The 17122-nt window shown below is 34.8% G+C and overlaps 1 protein-coding gene across 1 annotated transcript in view; it reads left to right on the top strand.

Annotated features, from left to right (window-relative positions):
- Window positions 1-902: 902 nt before the first annotated feature.
- Window positions 903-17122, top strand: part of ITPRID1 (ITPR interacting domain containing 1) — a 410540-nt gene continuing 394320 nt past the window's right edge. The window contains exon 1 of the mRNA XM_053714442.1: window positions 903-1239. The gene's annotated coding sequence lies outside the window, so the exon portion shown is untranslated. The remainder of the gene's footprint in view (window positions 1240-17122) is intronic.

The raw sequence follows: 17122 nt of genomic DNA, 5'->3' as shown, positions 1-17122 counted from the left end.
TGGTAATATAATTGGCATAGAACATTAGCCCATGCATCCAGGAACTGCCTTCAAGTGCATTCTCCACCGCTGGCTTGTAGGAGTTTGGGGCATACTACGGATGTTAAAAAGGAATATATAAATATCCTACACTAGTGGGAGCTACCTGGTAATTGTTGATTGCACACATTTATCGCTTGTGATTGGTTGACTAGATGTGTTCAGCCAGCTTGTTCTTAGTAGTAAATAATTGCATTGCTGTTCCTTCAGCAATGGTTATCAATAGAATGAAACAAATTTGATAATAGAAAAAAATCGGAAAGTTGTTTAAAATTGTATGTTCTACCTAAATCCTGAAATTAAATATATGGGTTTCATAACCCTTTAACACATTCATACGGTAGTTCCATTCATTTATTTTTTTTATTGTGCAAAAAGAGATCTGTTGTGAAACACACATTTCAAATCATACTTTTTTTTTAATAATTTTACTTTAAGGAATTCTATAGTTTACTCATTGTGATAACACATTGATTAAAACAAATTCCAATAGGGCTATAATGCAAACCCTGAGAACAACTTGTCTATGATTTTGTTTTGTTTTTTGACACACTCACTACAAACCCTGACTAGCAATGGACCATATACAGTAAAATGTCAAGCTGTGTTTGTAAAATATAATAGTGCATTAGTGCTGGCAGTGACTATAGCATCTTAAACTAAAAAACATTAAGGTGAAGCCATTAATACCACTTAAATAGCCACTGCTTCTGTTTCCCTTTACAGGTGCTGACAACTTAACACGCTGGAAAATATGCAAAGTTGCCTGTTGACAAGCCATAATTTCTCCACTCTTCCTGGTTCCAATCATTTTGTCAGAGTGCTTTACTACAGAAGCAACTTCTTGGGAATTCAACTTCCACTTGATTTTTGTTTCCTATTTCTCTATTCCTTACTTCCATATCGGTTTTACAGCCTAGGAATTGTATAAACTACTAGTGTTTACCTAGAAAAACAGGTTTTGTGTTTTTTTCTGGGAGGAGTGAATATGAAAATGACTTCCAGGGTTAAACAAATGATTTGAGAGTTTCTTTCTAGCAGCACCGTCATTCACAGACTTCAAGTTATGACAAATCAAGGGATGCAGAAAAGTGTTATTGTCTAAGTGGATTCAATTTAACAGAGCTAATATCAGCTATGTTTTACTCCATATGTTGTTTCAAGGGTTTCAAAACCTTCAAAATCATCTGTCTTCAAAAGGTAAGAATATGTTATAATATAAAACTGCAATTAAAGTTTGATACATGCTGTAATGTTAATGAGTCATGTGAATTTCTCATGTTTTTGTAATAAGGTTGTACAAAATATTTACTACTATTTTATGGGGGGGAGCCAAGTAACACGTTAATTTATTTTAATCACAGATATAATTAAACTGCAGCATTTCAATAGCTTTATTGAGCTAAATGTTCATAAAGAAAGATAAAAAAAATAATGTTAGATGTTAATATATAATAAAAATGTTTGATCAATTTAAATTTAGGGGGGATTATATAGTATTTTGAAATGATGTGGAAAGCTGGGTTTTCTAATATCTAAATAATGTTGTTTGTACATATTTCATTGCAAATTAAATCATGTATTTAGTTTTAAGATCTCTCTATAAATATTTTCACAATCTTGACAAAAATAGAAATGTTGGTTTAAAAAAAAGAATTTGGTATGTAGAGTAAATGTTTTTAAATTGTTTAAATTCTAAAGTGAAACCTACAGGAATTTAACATATGACTGATTTTCAGATATTGTAATGTGATTATTTATTTATTTTAAATAAATTAATATTTTTAATCAAGAAACAACTGCACTTTATCATTCATTTTGTCAGTTTTTTAAGACTTTATTTTATTGTGCCTGTTTTAATGTAATATCATAAATAGTGGACTTTAATGACATGACTGTAATACTTTACATTTTTATATTGTGTACATTAAAGCATCAGTAAAGGTTTAATTACCTGTACATATTTCTATAATACTATATACTTTTTAAAAGTATGCTTTCTTTAAATTCTTTCCACGTTGGCTGCCCCCAGGTCTGACATTTAAAAAAAAAAAACTAGAGTTAGAGGTTATGGATTTTTTAAGATAAGTCATGCACTTGGTTTACAGAATTCATATCTGTAGCTTAGTGCCACAAGAGTTATTTCCAGTCTTTAGGGCAAGTATGTGATAGGCTATTCTGCAATCTTTATAAAGTTAAAGGGACACTGAACCCAAAAATGTTCTTTCGTGATTCAGATAGAGCATGCAATTTTAAGCAACTTTTCAATTTACTCATATTATCAATTTTTCTTTGTTCTTTTGCTAGCTTTATTTGAAAAAAGAAGGCATCTAAGCTTTTTTATTAGTTCAGAACTCTGGACAGCACTTTTTTATTGGTGGATGAATTTATCCACCAATCAGCAAGAACAACCCAGGTTGTTCACCAAAAATGGTCCGGCATTTAAACTTACATTCTTGCATTTCAAATAAAGATACCAAGAGAATGAAGAAAATTTGATAATAGGAGTAAATTAGAAAGTTGCTTAAAATGTCATGCTCTATCTGAATCACGAAAGAAAACATTTGGGTTCAGTGTCCCTTTAAAAAAGTCCATATAATGGTGTGGGTTGTAAAAAAGCATCACAGTGGGTGCTATTTCTGGTAAAATGTTGAAGAAAATATACTTTACATATAATAGCAAGCAGGGTTATAGAAATATATACTGGTATTTTTAAACAAACAGTAATGTCAACACTAAACTTAAATTTATTGGATAGATCTTGAAGTTTTAAACAACTTTCCATTTTATTTCTTAGTTCTCTTGGTATCCCTTGTTAAAGAGTAATCCTAGGTTAGCTCAGGAGCGTGCACGTGACTTTAGCCATCTGGCAGCAGTGTTTGAAACATTGTTTATAGCAATGTTATTCAGAGTTGCAAATACCTCTGCTACAAACTGCCTTATCCTGAGCTTCTATTGGCCTACCTAGCTGTACTCTTAACAAAAGTCAGCAAGAGAACAAAGCAAAGTTGTTAATAGAAGTCAGTTGGAAATTTGTTTAAAATTGCATGCTCAATACGAATCATGAAAGTTTAATTTTACTGTCCCTTTTTAACCTTTGTTGTCTCTTTAAATGGATGAAAGTCAGAATTAAACTTTCATAATTCAGATGGAGCATGCAGGATTAATATTCTTACAAAGCATACCTAGGTAGGCTCAAGAGAATTTACTGGAAACTAGTTGGTGATTAGTGGATAAGTTTCTTGTCATTGGCTCATCCGATGTGTTTAGTGCATTGCTGCTCTGCAGTTGACTTAAATTATGGGTTAAATACTTAATAGAGCATTTTGTGTTTGCCTTATTATGTCCCTTTAATCTAACTTTTGTGTATAAAAAATAGTCACTTCAGTACATTCAATATACTGACATAATATATTAGTATACAATTTTACTCCAAAGGCTCATTCCAGCCCCTCAAGTCCTTAAATGGGCCATACAGTATTTTAGCTTTTCTGTTGCACTCACAACAAACATATCAATATCAACCACATGTGTTTGGTAGAGTCTGTTAAAGTAATAGAATGGTCAGAATTGACATGTGCGATGAGTGTTATTTCAGTTTTAAATGAAGCATTGCTGCAATATACTTTCATTAGCAAAAATGCTTCTAGTAAACGTTATGACAGTTTCTGCAGCATACGTACATATGCTAACTGTGACTAGAAGATCAGGTTTCAAACACCATGCCTGCTCAGAGAGCTTCTGATGTAGTGTATTACATGAGTGAGTCAGTAAATACTTCATTTAAAGTGAAGGTTAAGTTTTAGCCTTCTTATTTCTGATTTATAATTGTAGTCCAATTAAAAATAGAGTCGCTATATTTATTTTTTCAAATCTTTGTTATTTATATATTTTTTGACTTTGTTTTTCCTTACCGTTCCCTTATGAATCTCCTCCCATTTCGGATTTCCTGTTTTTTTGATAGAGTGACGTATAGAGCGGTCCCACCCGCTCTATTCGCGTCTACTACGCTCGTGCACATAGAATATAAAAAAAACTGTGCATGCGCATCTTTATCTCACTATCATCAATGCGCATGTGGTAATCCCGTTCATTGCCCCCAAAAATATGATTTGAAATGCGCATGCGCGAAACAGGGACGCTCTCGCCTTGCCACTGTGAACAAAAACAACTTACGCATGCGCATATTGTCCCAGAAAATGCTGACGTCAATTGACAGCTGCCTAACGGCCAAAGAATCAATTGGCTGTCTAAACAACGTGAACGTCGTTTATAAAAAAAAAAAAAAAAAAATGGTTGATTTTCATATAGCGCAATGGAATTTTTTTTTTATAAGTACAGTATTAATGAATGAAAGTGCTATTAATTTTGGTTGATAAATATAGTAATTCATTCTAAACGATATTAGTTTACCATCACTTTAAGTCTCATAGAGGCTACTGCTGACTGTCTGAGAATATGCGGTGTTTGAGTAGTGATGCACAGCGCACTCACAGCATACAGTTGCAAGAAAAAGTATGTGAACCCTTTGGAATGATATGGATTTCTGCACAAATTGGTCATAAAATGTGATCTGATCATCATCTAAGTCACAACAATAGACAATCACAGTCTGCTTAAACTAATAACACACAAAGAATGAAATGTTGCCATGTTTTTATTGAACACACCATGTAAACATTCACAGTGCAGGTGGAAAAAGTATGTGAACCTTTGGATTTAATAACTGGTTGAACCTCCTTTGGCAGCAATAACTTCAACCAAACGTTTCCTGTAGTTGCAGATCAGACGTGCACAATGGTCAGGAGTAATTCTTGACCACCATTCCTCTTTACAGAACTGTTTCAGTTCAGCAATATTCTTGGGATGTCTGGTATGAATCGCTTTCTTGAGGTCATGCCACAGCATCTCAATCGGGTTGAGGTCAGGACTCTGACTGGGCCACTTCAGAAGGCGTATTTTCTTCTGTTTAAGCCATTCTGTTGTTGATTACTTCTATGCTTTGGGTCATTGTCCTGTTGCAACACCCATCTTCTGTTGAGCTTCAGCTGGTAGACAGATGGCCTTAAGTTCTCCTGCAAAATGTCTTGATAAACTTGGGAATTAATTTTTCCTTCGATGATAGCAATCCGTCCAGGCCCTGATGCAGCAAAGCAGCCCCAAACCATTATGCCCCCACCACCATACTTCACAGTTGGCATGAGATTTTGATGTTGGTGTGCTGTGCCTCTTTATCACCACATATAGTGTTGTGTGTTTTTTCCAAACAACTCAACTTTGGTTTCATCTGTCCACAGAATATTTTGCCAGTACTGCTGTGGAACATCAAGGTGCTCTTGTGCAAACTGTAAACGTGCAGCAATGTTTTGTTTGGGCAGCAGTGGCTTCCTCTGTGGTATCCTCCCATGAAATCCATTCTTGTTTAGTGTTTTACGTATTGTAGATTCGCTAACAGGGATATTAGCATTTGCCAGTGACTTTTGTAAGTCTTTAGCTGACACTCTAGGATTCTTCTTCACCTCATTGAGCAGTCTGCGCTGTGCTCTTGCAGTCATCTTTACAGGACGACCACTTCTAGGGAGAGTAGCAGCAGTGCTGAACTTTCTCCATTTATAGACAATTTGTCTTACCGTGGACTGATGAGCAGCAAGGCTTTTGGAGATACTTTTATAACCCTTTCCAGCTTTATGCAAGTCAACAATTCTTAATCGTAGGTCTTCTGAGAGCTCTTTTGTGCGAGGCATCATTCACATCAGGCAATGCTTCTTGTGAAAAGCAAACCCAGAACTGGTGTGTGTTTTTTATAGGGCAGGGCAGCTGTAACCAACACCTCCAATCTCATCTCATTGATTGGACTCCAGTTGGCTGACATCTCACTCCAATTAGCTCTTGGAGATGTTATTAGTCTAGGGGTTCACACACTTTTTCCACCTGCACTGTGAATCTTTACTTGATGTATTCAATAAAAACATGGCAACATTTCATTCTTTGTGTGTTATTAGTTTAAGCAGACTGTGATTGTGTATTGTTGTGACTTAGATGATGATCAGATCACATTTTATGACCAATTTGTGCAGAAATCCATATAATTCCAAAGGGTTGACATACTTTTTCTTGCAACTGTATGTGAAAAACAGTGATAACGTTTACCAGCAGCATTTTAAAAAAAAATAATTTTAATTGAGGTTAAATTCATAATACAACACACGTGATATATCAAAAGATGCATGAATACAGGAGAAAATAATCACAACATGCGTATTGTTGCGAATATAAAGTCATGTCTGTAACATCACAGAAAAACCCAGACATGCAAAAAATACACTTAACCTCACATTTTCTATTTTTTTCTTACTTTGAAATATTCTGAAAATATATATAACTTATTTTATAACATACCAAAAGTCAAATGGTGCTTCGTTAACATCCAATAAAAGGTGTGAAAAATAGACAATCAGCTGAGGTTCCCTATATATAAGATCAGTCAGAAAAATAAGAGTTAGAGAGCATATAGGAGCCTCTCAAGCTTGAGTATCCAGTTAGAATGTATTATCAGGAGCATATAAAGAACTAATAAAAAGTTAAATATAGTATATGTTTTGGGATATAAGGATATATGTGGTATGTTGCAAGGGAAACCGCGCAGAGCACTCTGTACACACACACACATGTGCCAGAGTGTAACATATGGGGAAGGGAGGGAGGGGGGAGGGCAGGAGACCAGCCACCCAACTATACAAAAAGAAAGAAAAACAAACTTTCAGAGTACCTGTTAACAAGAGGAGTGTTGTAGGCTTGGTACACTAAATATGTTTCATAGTGTCAGAAATAGTAAAGTTCAATACATTGGATGATACTTAATAGGCACTTTTGACGTATAGATTTGTTAGCAATCTTAGTAGATTATATATATAAAGGAGGTATATGGTGAAAAACAAATCTGTATCATATCGCCTTGTATAGAGTATTTTTACGGATAACCAACAACCAACTACTAATAGTGTGTGGCTAATAAAGATGTAGCAGAATAGGTTTTGTGCGCATATATTTCTAAAACAAGGCTTAAAGGGACAGTCTAATAGAAATTAAACTTTCATGATTCAGATAGGGCATGAAATTTTAAACAACTTTCCAATTGACTTTTATCATTAAATTTGCTCTGTTCCCTTGGTGGTATTTTCGAAAAGGTAAACATAGGTAAGCTCAAACTGATTTCTTATTTGTTGATAAACGGCCTCTTAGCTCAGAGCATTTTGAAAGTTTTTCATAGTTAGACAATACTAGTTTATGTGTGTCATATTGATAACATTGTGCTCACTCCCGTGGAGTTATTTAGGAGTCTGCACTGATTGGCTAAACTGCATGTCTGTCAAAAGCACTGAGATAAGGGGTAGTCTGCAGAGGCTTAGATACAAGGTAATCACAGAGGTAAAACATATATTAATATAACTATGTTGGTTATGCAAAACTGGGGAATGGATAATATAGGGATTATCTTCCTTTTTAAACAATAACAATTCTGGTGTAGACTGTCCCTTTAAGGTCATCATTGTATAATAAACAGTTATTTCGCTGAAATACTTATAAACTAATCTAAACATAACAGTGACCATACCGGTTTTCAAGAGAAAGTAAATGTACTACAGTTTGAGTACACGCAATATGTCTTATCAAAGTGTAATGGCTATGGGGTATGGCTATATAAATAAAAAATAGTAGATCGTTCCTAGAGGACAGTTTCCGAGCATGTATATAGGACTATAGGGAATTAGTATTCTATCTCCCTGGAATATAAAAAATATATTGGATTATAATTTCAATTATATTAGCTATGTCATCACGGCCGCTGATAACACAGCAGTGTCACTTCCAGAATAAATGTTCTATAGAATACCCAGAGAGACATACTTGCTCAGAATTATATGAAAACCCCTATACTCTAGATATGACAGTAGCTCAATTGTACAGTCATTATTAATTACATTATAGTTCAGATCCATTTCTCTTATGAACCGGCATACAATATTATGAGACTAGAGGAGCATTAAAGAGTAAGTCCCTAGTCGCTCCACTAAGAAGCCCTTGAAATTAGGAGCAGAATAAACATGTTTGGGTAGATTATGGGGTAAAAGGATACCAGAAACATTCACAAAAATGAAACCTTCAACAATATAGTATAGAATACAATCGTTCACTGGTACATACTTACTCAGATTAAAGTCTCATATAAAATGAATAACATGTAACAAGTAATAAGGAGCATTGTCTGCATCATACACAAGGCAACCTATAGAGTGCATGACTAAAATGTGAGAGACTAACTCAAGTGGCATTTAAACATGTAACTGCACAAACATATTTCAATTTTGAGCTTATCAGGTCTATAAATTATTATTTGAAAACCGAAAATAGCAGAAATGGGTTCCCCAGAATGTCTGAATCTCTAAAGTCAGCAAAGGCCATTAGAGGTGAGCCATATTATTTACTGAATAACATAGGAACTTACCCCACTCCTATTCTGTCCATAGATCTGAACAAAATATCAGTGGGCGATTTTCCTTTTTGGCTTTGTAGTATGCTCCAGGGAGGTACGATCAGCAGGTGTTTCCCTTCAGCAATAGCAGTCTCTGAGACTCTGCACATGATCCAAGGTATATTACAAATGGACGGGGGCTTTAGAACAGAGCTTAACATAGGTGTTCCTAAAGCCTGACTAGGAGCATAGGGATTCCCCACAGCAGCAGGGACATAAAGTGAACCATTTACAGCAGGAGATAATACGTTACAACTATCCATCTGTTCCTCAAGGTATTGACTAGGTTGTTTTATGTGGGATGGGCTCTCTGCCGGGGCTTTATATCTCAATTCAGATGTTGGCATGTGGGGCTTTAAAATGTCCCTCATAAATTCAATCTCCTGAATCCTACAGTCCCTCAAAGGTTCCAACGACTATCTGACCCAACACTGTGTCTTGAAATCCCCTTGTGCATGCACAGTAGGGAGCGACGCCTGCCAGGGCCCTTTAGTATCGCCACCCCGACAGCGCCCGTCCGCAATAGTAAACTGCACATTTAGCGTGGAGGACTGAAAGGCCATCTGCAAGGACTCTGTCAGAGTAATATGGTGGTGTTGCAGGAGACTCCCTATCTCCATTAAAATGTGTTCCGCCATCACTATTTATTATGAGGCTGCTGTGGTTTCGAAAAGTCCAGGCAAGATGGCCGCCACTCGTGTTTCTGGATCTCTAATCACGGGCTGAAAAGTATGTCCAGCTCTGTGTTTGCAAGTCTCAGCAGACCATCAATTAAATATTCTTTGGCTCCGATGAATTAGGCAGCCTAGAGACAACGATTTCCACATAGGTAGCAGTCCTAAGTTGACCATTTTACTGCACTCGTAACGGAGCTGTGTTCAAACATGACCGCTCCATTACCTGGCTGACTTCGCCCCGCACCAGAAGCATTTTTGCTAATGGAAGTATATTGAAAAATTTTTTCTATTTAAAATTGAAATATATATATATATATATATATATATATACATACTTACACAGTTACTTTGTGTTGTAACTATGTTGCCTGGGAATTCAAATAAGGCATCCTTTGCTACTTCAGAGAGCAGAATAAGGACAAAAGTAGTACCGCCTAATCGCTGGATAAGGCTCTGACCAGCACTGCAGTATATTAATATACTAGGGTGCATCATTTCACTATGGGATAATCTAGGTTTGAATATGTCATTAATCCCTTCCCAACTTTAGGACATTCCATGTCATCCTAATAGTGCTTGACTTTAGTGCCGTTAGGATGGCATGGAATGTCCTAGCCGTTTGGCTGCCCTGAAGCTATAACGGCTTCATAAATGGGATCACGGGCTGGAGGGCATGCCTAGCGTTATAGCCCCCCCCCCCCCGACCTGATCACATCATTGAAATCACATGATTTAAATTTTTACTTATTTGTTTACATCTGAATTTTTTTTCCAATGTAGACAAATAAGCCTGGTCAGGAAGAGGTTAACATGATATACGATTTAATTATTTAAAAATAAACTTGTATTGTTATACATTCATGTTCTCCATCATCATTACTGTAAATATAATGCAAATACAAAAAGTATATCAATCATATGCGTAAACAGATTTTGTTCCCTCTGTGTTCCAATTGCATTTTAAACCTTGTGATTTGTTTTATGCAAAACCATTCGATTGGTCTAGTGTTTTTGTGTGACTCTGCCAAGCTTGCTTTAAAGAGCACCAGTCACTGCTGTACTATATTATATTACTATTATTATTATCTGCAAAAACCATTATATATTATTTCTTTCATGTGATCATTATCATCACAATAATTATCATTGTTATCATTAGTGATGTGCTAAGCACCACTGTACTCTGTAAAGGACCACATTATAATACAGACACAATATTTGTTAAAATCCAGATAGATTCTACAAACAATTTCTTATTTACTTCTATTTTCATATTTACCTAGGTAGGTAGTGTACATGTGTCTGTGTACTAGATGGCAGCAGCTTTACAAGAATGCTTATGGGCATTAGGTGGCAGCTGTGTTTGCAAAATGTATAATATAGTTAAAAGCAATGTTTCAAAACTGCTGTCATAAAGTGCTCCAGACACGTGCATGCTCCTTAGCCTACCTACCTGCTTTTAAACAAAGGATACCAACAGAAAAAAACAATTTAATAATATAAGTCAAAAATGTAAATACATTATACACTTTATTTGAATCAAGATAAAAAATGGTTTTCTCATATCTTTAAAACAGATTTGTGTTGTATTAATAGTTTGCTTTCTGTTGTCAAGCTGGAGTTAAAAACAACCAGATGCTTATACCATATTTTTTTTACCTGTTTTCTCATTAGTTTAGTTTGAAATTAAAGGAATATAAAACAACAATACTAAAATGTTCTAATGTAATAAAGCATTTCTTTTTAAATTTTATTATTACCTGAACAAATCAATGTGTTTGACCCCCCACAAAAAGCTTAAACACAAAGGTAAACTCAGTCCCAGACCAGCAATGCGCTACTGGCCCTGAGCTGAACACATCTGCTGAATCAGACAGCACATATGTGTATCCACCAATCGCCACTTGTGTTTAGTTCAGGATCAGCAGTGTATTGCTGTTTCAGAGATATCTTTAAGCTGTGTTTAACCCCTTTAAATGGCATGTAATTTTTAACAACTTTCCAATTTACTTGTTTTATATAATTGGCTTCATTCTCTTGGTATCCTTTGTTGAAATGAATACCTAGGGAGGTTTAGAAGCAGCAATACACCAATGGGAACTAGCTACTGATTGATGACTACACTTATATACTATAGATGTGCAGTCAAGAAAATCAGACAAAAGTTTTGTTCCGAATATTTAAGGAAACAAATGTAAATGTTTCAAAGCTACAGGTGAAAAGTTATATTATTGGCTGATGACTGTCACATGATGTATTGGGAAGGAAAATGTAACTAAATGGCATTGTCTTTTTATTATGCATTTATTGATTATGCTATTCTACTATGTTTAGTGGTCATTTGTGTGTGTGTGTATATATATATATATATATATATATATATATATATATATATATATATATATATATATATAATATACAGTATATATTTGTGTGTGTTTTATATATATATATATATATATATATATATATATACTGTATATATAGACACACACATATAAAAACACTGATAATTAGCATGAAGCACTTTATAATGATATTGAGTATTTATATACCGTCAGTGATATAATGATCAGTTTCTTTGCACTATACCCAGATGAGTACATTGCTCTATACAAATATGATGAGAGTATACTCTAATGTGTATGCTGTGCTGTAAAATGATAGAATATTATTACACTAAAAGTGAACATGCCCCCCTGTATAATGATGTATCTATTCCTTAATGAGTACACTGCTCTGTATAATGATGTGAGTATCTATACCCTGATGAGTACACTGTTCTGTATAATGATGTGAGTATCTATACCCTGATGAGTACACTGTTCTGTATAATGATGTGAGTATCTATACCCTGATGAGTACACTGCTCTGTATAATGATGTGAGTAGCCATACCCTGATGAGTATGCTGCACAGTATAATGATGTATCTATACACTGCTGAGTATGCTGCACTGTATAATGATGTGAGTATCTATACACTGATGAGCATGCTGCACTGTATAATGATGTGAGTATCTATACTCTTATGAGTATACTGCTCTGTATAAATATGATGAGTATGTATACTTTAATAAATATGCTGTGCTGTATAATGAAGGACTATCTATAAACTTATAGTAAACACAATGCACTGTATAATGATGTGAGTATCTATACACTGAGTACACTGCTCTGTATAATTATGTGATTATCTATACACTGATGAGTATGCTACACTGTATAATGATATAAGTATCTATACACTGATGAGTATGCTGCTCTGTATAATGATGTGAGTATCTATACATTGATGAGTATGCTACACTGTATAAAGATGTGAGTATCTATACACTGATGAGTATGCTGCAGTGTAAAATAATGTGAGGATCTATACACTGATGAGTACACTTCTCTGTATAATGATGTGATTATCTATACCCTGATGAGTATGCTGCACAGTCAGTATAATCATGTGGGTATCTATACAATGATGAGTATGCTGCACAGTATAATGATGTGAATATCTATACACTGATGAGTACACTTCTCTGTATAATGATGTGATTATCTATACCCTGATGAGTATGCTGCACAGTATAATGATGTGGGTATTTACACACTGATGAGTATGCTGCACAGTATAATGATGTGAGTATCTATACCCTGATGTGTACACTGTTTTGTATAAATATGATGAGTATGTATACTTTAATAAATATGCTGTGCTGTATAATAAGGCAATATCTATAAACTAATAGTAAACACACTGCACTATATACTGATATGAGTATCTATACACTGATGAGTATGCTGCTCTGTATAATGATGTGAGTATCTATACCTACCAGACAAACCGGACAAACCCCAAAGCGTTCTAACTTCAGGACTTTGAATTTCATGACTGCTCTAACTTCTTCTCCCCATAGACTTCAATGGAGAGCGTTATTAAAAAAAATAAACACTTATTGATTGCACGCTAACCCAACACCTCATTTGCTTAAGTGCGCTCAACCTAACATGAGTTACGCATATTTTAAATTCCAGTGTTCTTCACATAGAAAAAAACTATTCTTTATTCTCTCTCTCTCTCCCTCTCTCTCTCTCTCTCTCTCTCTCTCTATCTCTCTCTCTCTCTATATATATATATATATATATATATATATATGTGTACAGGTATAGATATTTTAAAAAATATAGGGGCCGATTGGCCCTGAATATAACTGTTTCTGCGCGAGCCTTCAGGCTCACTGAAAACAGGAGATAAGAAGTCCTCCTCTGAGGGGATGGACATCAATACGCCCAATTGCATTCAATCGGGTTGATTGATACCCCCTGCTAGTGGCCGATTGGATGCAAATCTACATAGGGCGGCATTGCACAAGCAGTTCACCAGAAATGCTTGTGTAATGATAAATGGCGACAGCGTATGCTGTTAAATTAGCCCCATGGTATTTAAAATACAAATAATATTTTCCCCTATGTGTAGAACATTGGAGTGTAAAATATTTACTGTAAATAAACAGTAAACAGTGTTCTCCCCAGGCCCTTTTTAATGGGTGCACCACCCATCTGATTTTACTAACCACCTGGCTAAAATTTTAGCCATAAATAAGCTAAATTGGCAAAAAAAAAATGTATGTGTTTATTGCTCAGATTATCATTAAATATATTTATCTTAAATTATGCAATTAATTTGTCCTTTTGATAGCAGAAAATTTTATATTATTAGAAAGTATTACACTGTCTCCACCTGACTACTTTATAATGCCACCCGGCTGGCAAAAGTTTCTGTAGAGAATACTGGTAAACCACATTTTTAAAAATAAAAACTGCAAAAATATGATTTTTCTCTTGTTAAAAGGTATTTCAGTGGAAAGTGCTCCAAAGTATTTATATATATATATATATATATATATATATATATATATATATATATATATATATATATATATATATATATATATATATACGTGTTTACATGTATGTATATATTTGTTTATATGTATGTATATAAATACATAAAAACAGTAAAAAGTGTGTTTTAAAAATCAAAAGCAGCAGTTGCTCAACCAGTTGTCTTTATCTCAGGAGCTGCAATGCTTCAGTAATATTCATAGATCTGAAAATCCAAATAGCAAACACTCCTAAAGTGCTAAGCTTACACTCCAGTCACAATGCCAACATATTGTTAATGCAAAGCCATACACTTTCCATCAAATGTGAGCCTGGTTTGCAGATGGGTACACAGAGGGGCCAGACATGATGCAGGTGGAGTGATACCACTACTCAATGCAGGGCCCAAATCAGTTTCCTAGAGATATAGGCTCAGTCTCAATTGAGACCTCTGTAGGTATTTTTAAAAAAAGGTGATACTACAATATTGAACAAAATGTGCACCAATAACTCTTCTTGTATGTAAAACCTGTACACTAGACAATGATATGGAGAGTGCTAGATACATTGATTTACTCAGACAATTCTGAGTCCCAAAAGATTCCTATGGACACGAACATGAGGGGTCAATTTATTATAGTGTGAGCGGACATGATACGATGTAGCGTATCATGTCCGCTGCACATTGATAAATGACGACAGCATATGCTGTCGGCATTTATCATTGCACCAGCAGTTCTTGTGAACTGCTGGTGCAATACCGCCCCCTGCAGATTAGCGGCCAATCAGCCGCTAGCAGGGGCTGTCAATCAACCCGATCATATTCGATTGGGTTGATTACTGTCTGCCGCCTCAGAGCAGACGGATAGGATATGGAGCAGCGGTCTTTAGACCGCTGCTTCATAACTTCTGTTTCCGGCAAGCCTGAAGGCTCGCCGGAAACACGGGCATCAAGCTCCATACGGTGTCTAGTAGAGGTACACTATTAATTTAAAACAAAACATTTACAATATTAAAATATTATTAAAGTGGAAGTAAACTAGGTAACTATGTAGCCAGTCTGCCTGTAGTTTACTAATTAAAGACACACTACTTTACTATGACTCTGCTATAAGTATGTATATTACATGAATTAATATATTGTTTTAAATGCGGGAATATGTACTAGCTAGAGAGGTGCTGCAAATGAATTGATTGACAAAAAGTTTCCCATTATATATAAGACAGCCTCCCACTTATCCCTTATTCCCTTATCCCCACAAAAAGAAAAATGTATAAAGTAACAGGTCCATAGCTGCCTAGTTTATTTTACTTTTTAATACTTCAATATAGTAAAAGTTATTATTTAAATTATGTTTTAAACGAATAGTGTACCAGTTCTAGACACTTTCTTTTCATGTCCATAGGAATCTTCTGGGATTTAGAAATTATCTCTGTAGTTACGTCCCTGGATATGATGTTCTTCTCAATCCAAAATAATGTTGACTTCAAATTGGGAGTATTGTGCTCTCTGTAAATATGTTTGCCCTTATAATTATTTGTATAAAATCAAATTATTCATTTTATATGCTGGCCTTCAAATTTTCCATTTAATTTGTTTTATTATTTTTCCATGGGAGGAATTTTGATTGTCATAATGCAAATGATCTATGAGCAAATAAGTTACAATATCCTTCTATGGTAATGCATGTGGTTGATTGTAACAAATATTTAACTTACATTTGTGGTGTATTCTTGTGTTTGTATGTTTTATTTATGAAGATTACATTCTTTATTTCAGTGTATGGGATCGTATTGTTTACATTTCATTTATATTGTCACATACAATGGACAGCCATGAAACAATATATATTTAGACGTTATGCTTCTGAAACCCAAGCATGCTGAAAATATGAAACCTATTCTTATTGAATCTGTTTTGCAGTATAATGGTCATGTCATTTCGGCCAAATAACCTTTTTTTGCTAAGATTTAAAAAAAAAAAAAAAAAAAATCTAATTAGTAGAGCATGTTATTTTTTTTAACTTGCTTCATATCTAGATGCTAGTCAGTTTGAATTCACACATAAAAACATTGGGCCTTATTTATTGTACTTCATACAGTTTTCCAGGCAGAAAGCCTGTCCACCTGTGTTTGTTTAGAGCAAGGCTTTCACTACTGGAATTTACAATTGCACAAACAATTTCTTGTGGAGCGTCGCCCCTGCTCTTATGCAACCTATTGCACAAGAACAGTGTGTGTCATACACATGTATTATACTGCATACAGACAAGTTTCCTATGCAGGGAGCCTGTCCACCTGTGTTTGTTGGGAGCAAAGCATTCACTACCAGAATTTATGATTGCTCAAGCAGTCATTTGTGGAGCCCCGTCCCTAGTCTGATGCAACTAATTGCAAAAGAACAGGGAGTATCAGTCAACCCATATCATTGAGTGAGGGATGTTTTAAGTCCACCACCCCTGAGGTGGCAGAGAGGTTAAGCAAATTCTTAACTTGCAATTCCTCAAATGATCTACCCTAAACCATAAGGGCTCTGAAGCTTCGTCTTCATTTTGTTAGCATCTTATGTGTAGTTTTTTTTATTGATTTTAAAATTGTTTTCCAATCAATAAGAACTATAATTTGAAGTAAAATCATAACAACAACAAAATGTAAGACACAAGGATATCACAAGATCTTCAAGTATTTTTTTAAAGGATTTTTACAGACCTTCTCAGAAGCAAAAGATATGCAGCCAAGGTGAACGAAAAATGTAACAGCTTTAGTAATGATAATGCCTGACTGAAATGCATGACTGAAAGTTTGTTTTTGTTTACTTTTTACTTATCCATTAAAATCCACATCATGACATGTGCAAATAAAGATACATGAAACTCAGAATGAAACTTTCATGGTTCAGAAAAAGCAATTTTAGGAGACTGTTCATTTTACTTATATTATCAAATTTACTAAACACTGTAAAACACAGTTTTGACGATGGCCTCTAGTTAACAATGT

Source organism: Bombina bombina, chromosome 5 (assembly GCF_027579735.1).
Source record: "Bombina bombina isolate aBomBom1 chromosome 5, aBomBom1.pri, whole genome shotgun sequence".
Lineage (NCBI taxonomy): Eukaryota > Metazoa > Chordata > Amphibia > Anura > Bombinatoridae > Bombina > Bombina bombina.
Note: the sequence above shows the minus strand (reverse complement) of the source record. Positions and strands in the feature narration are given on the sequence as shown.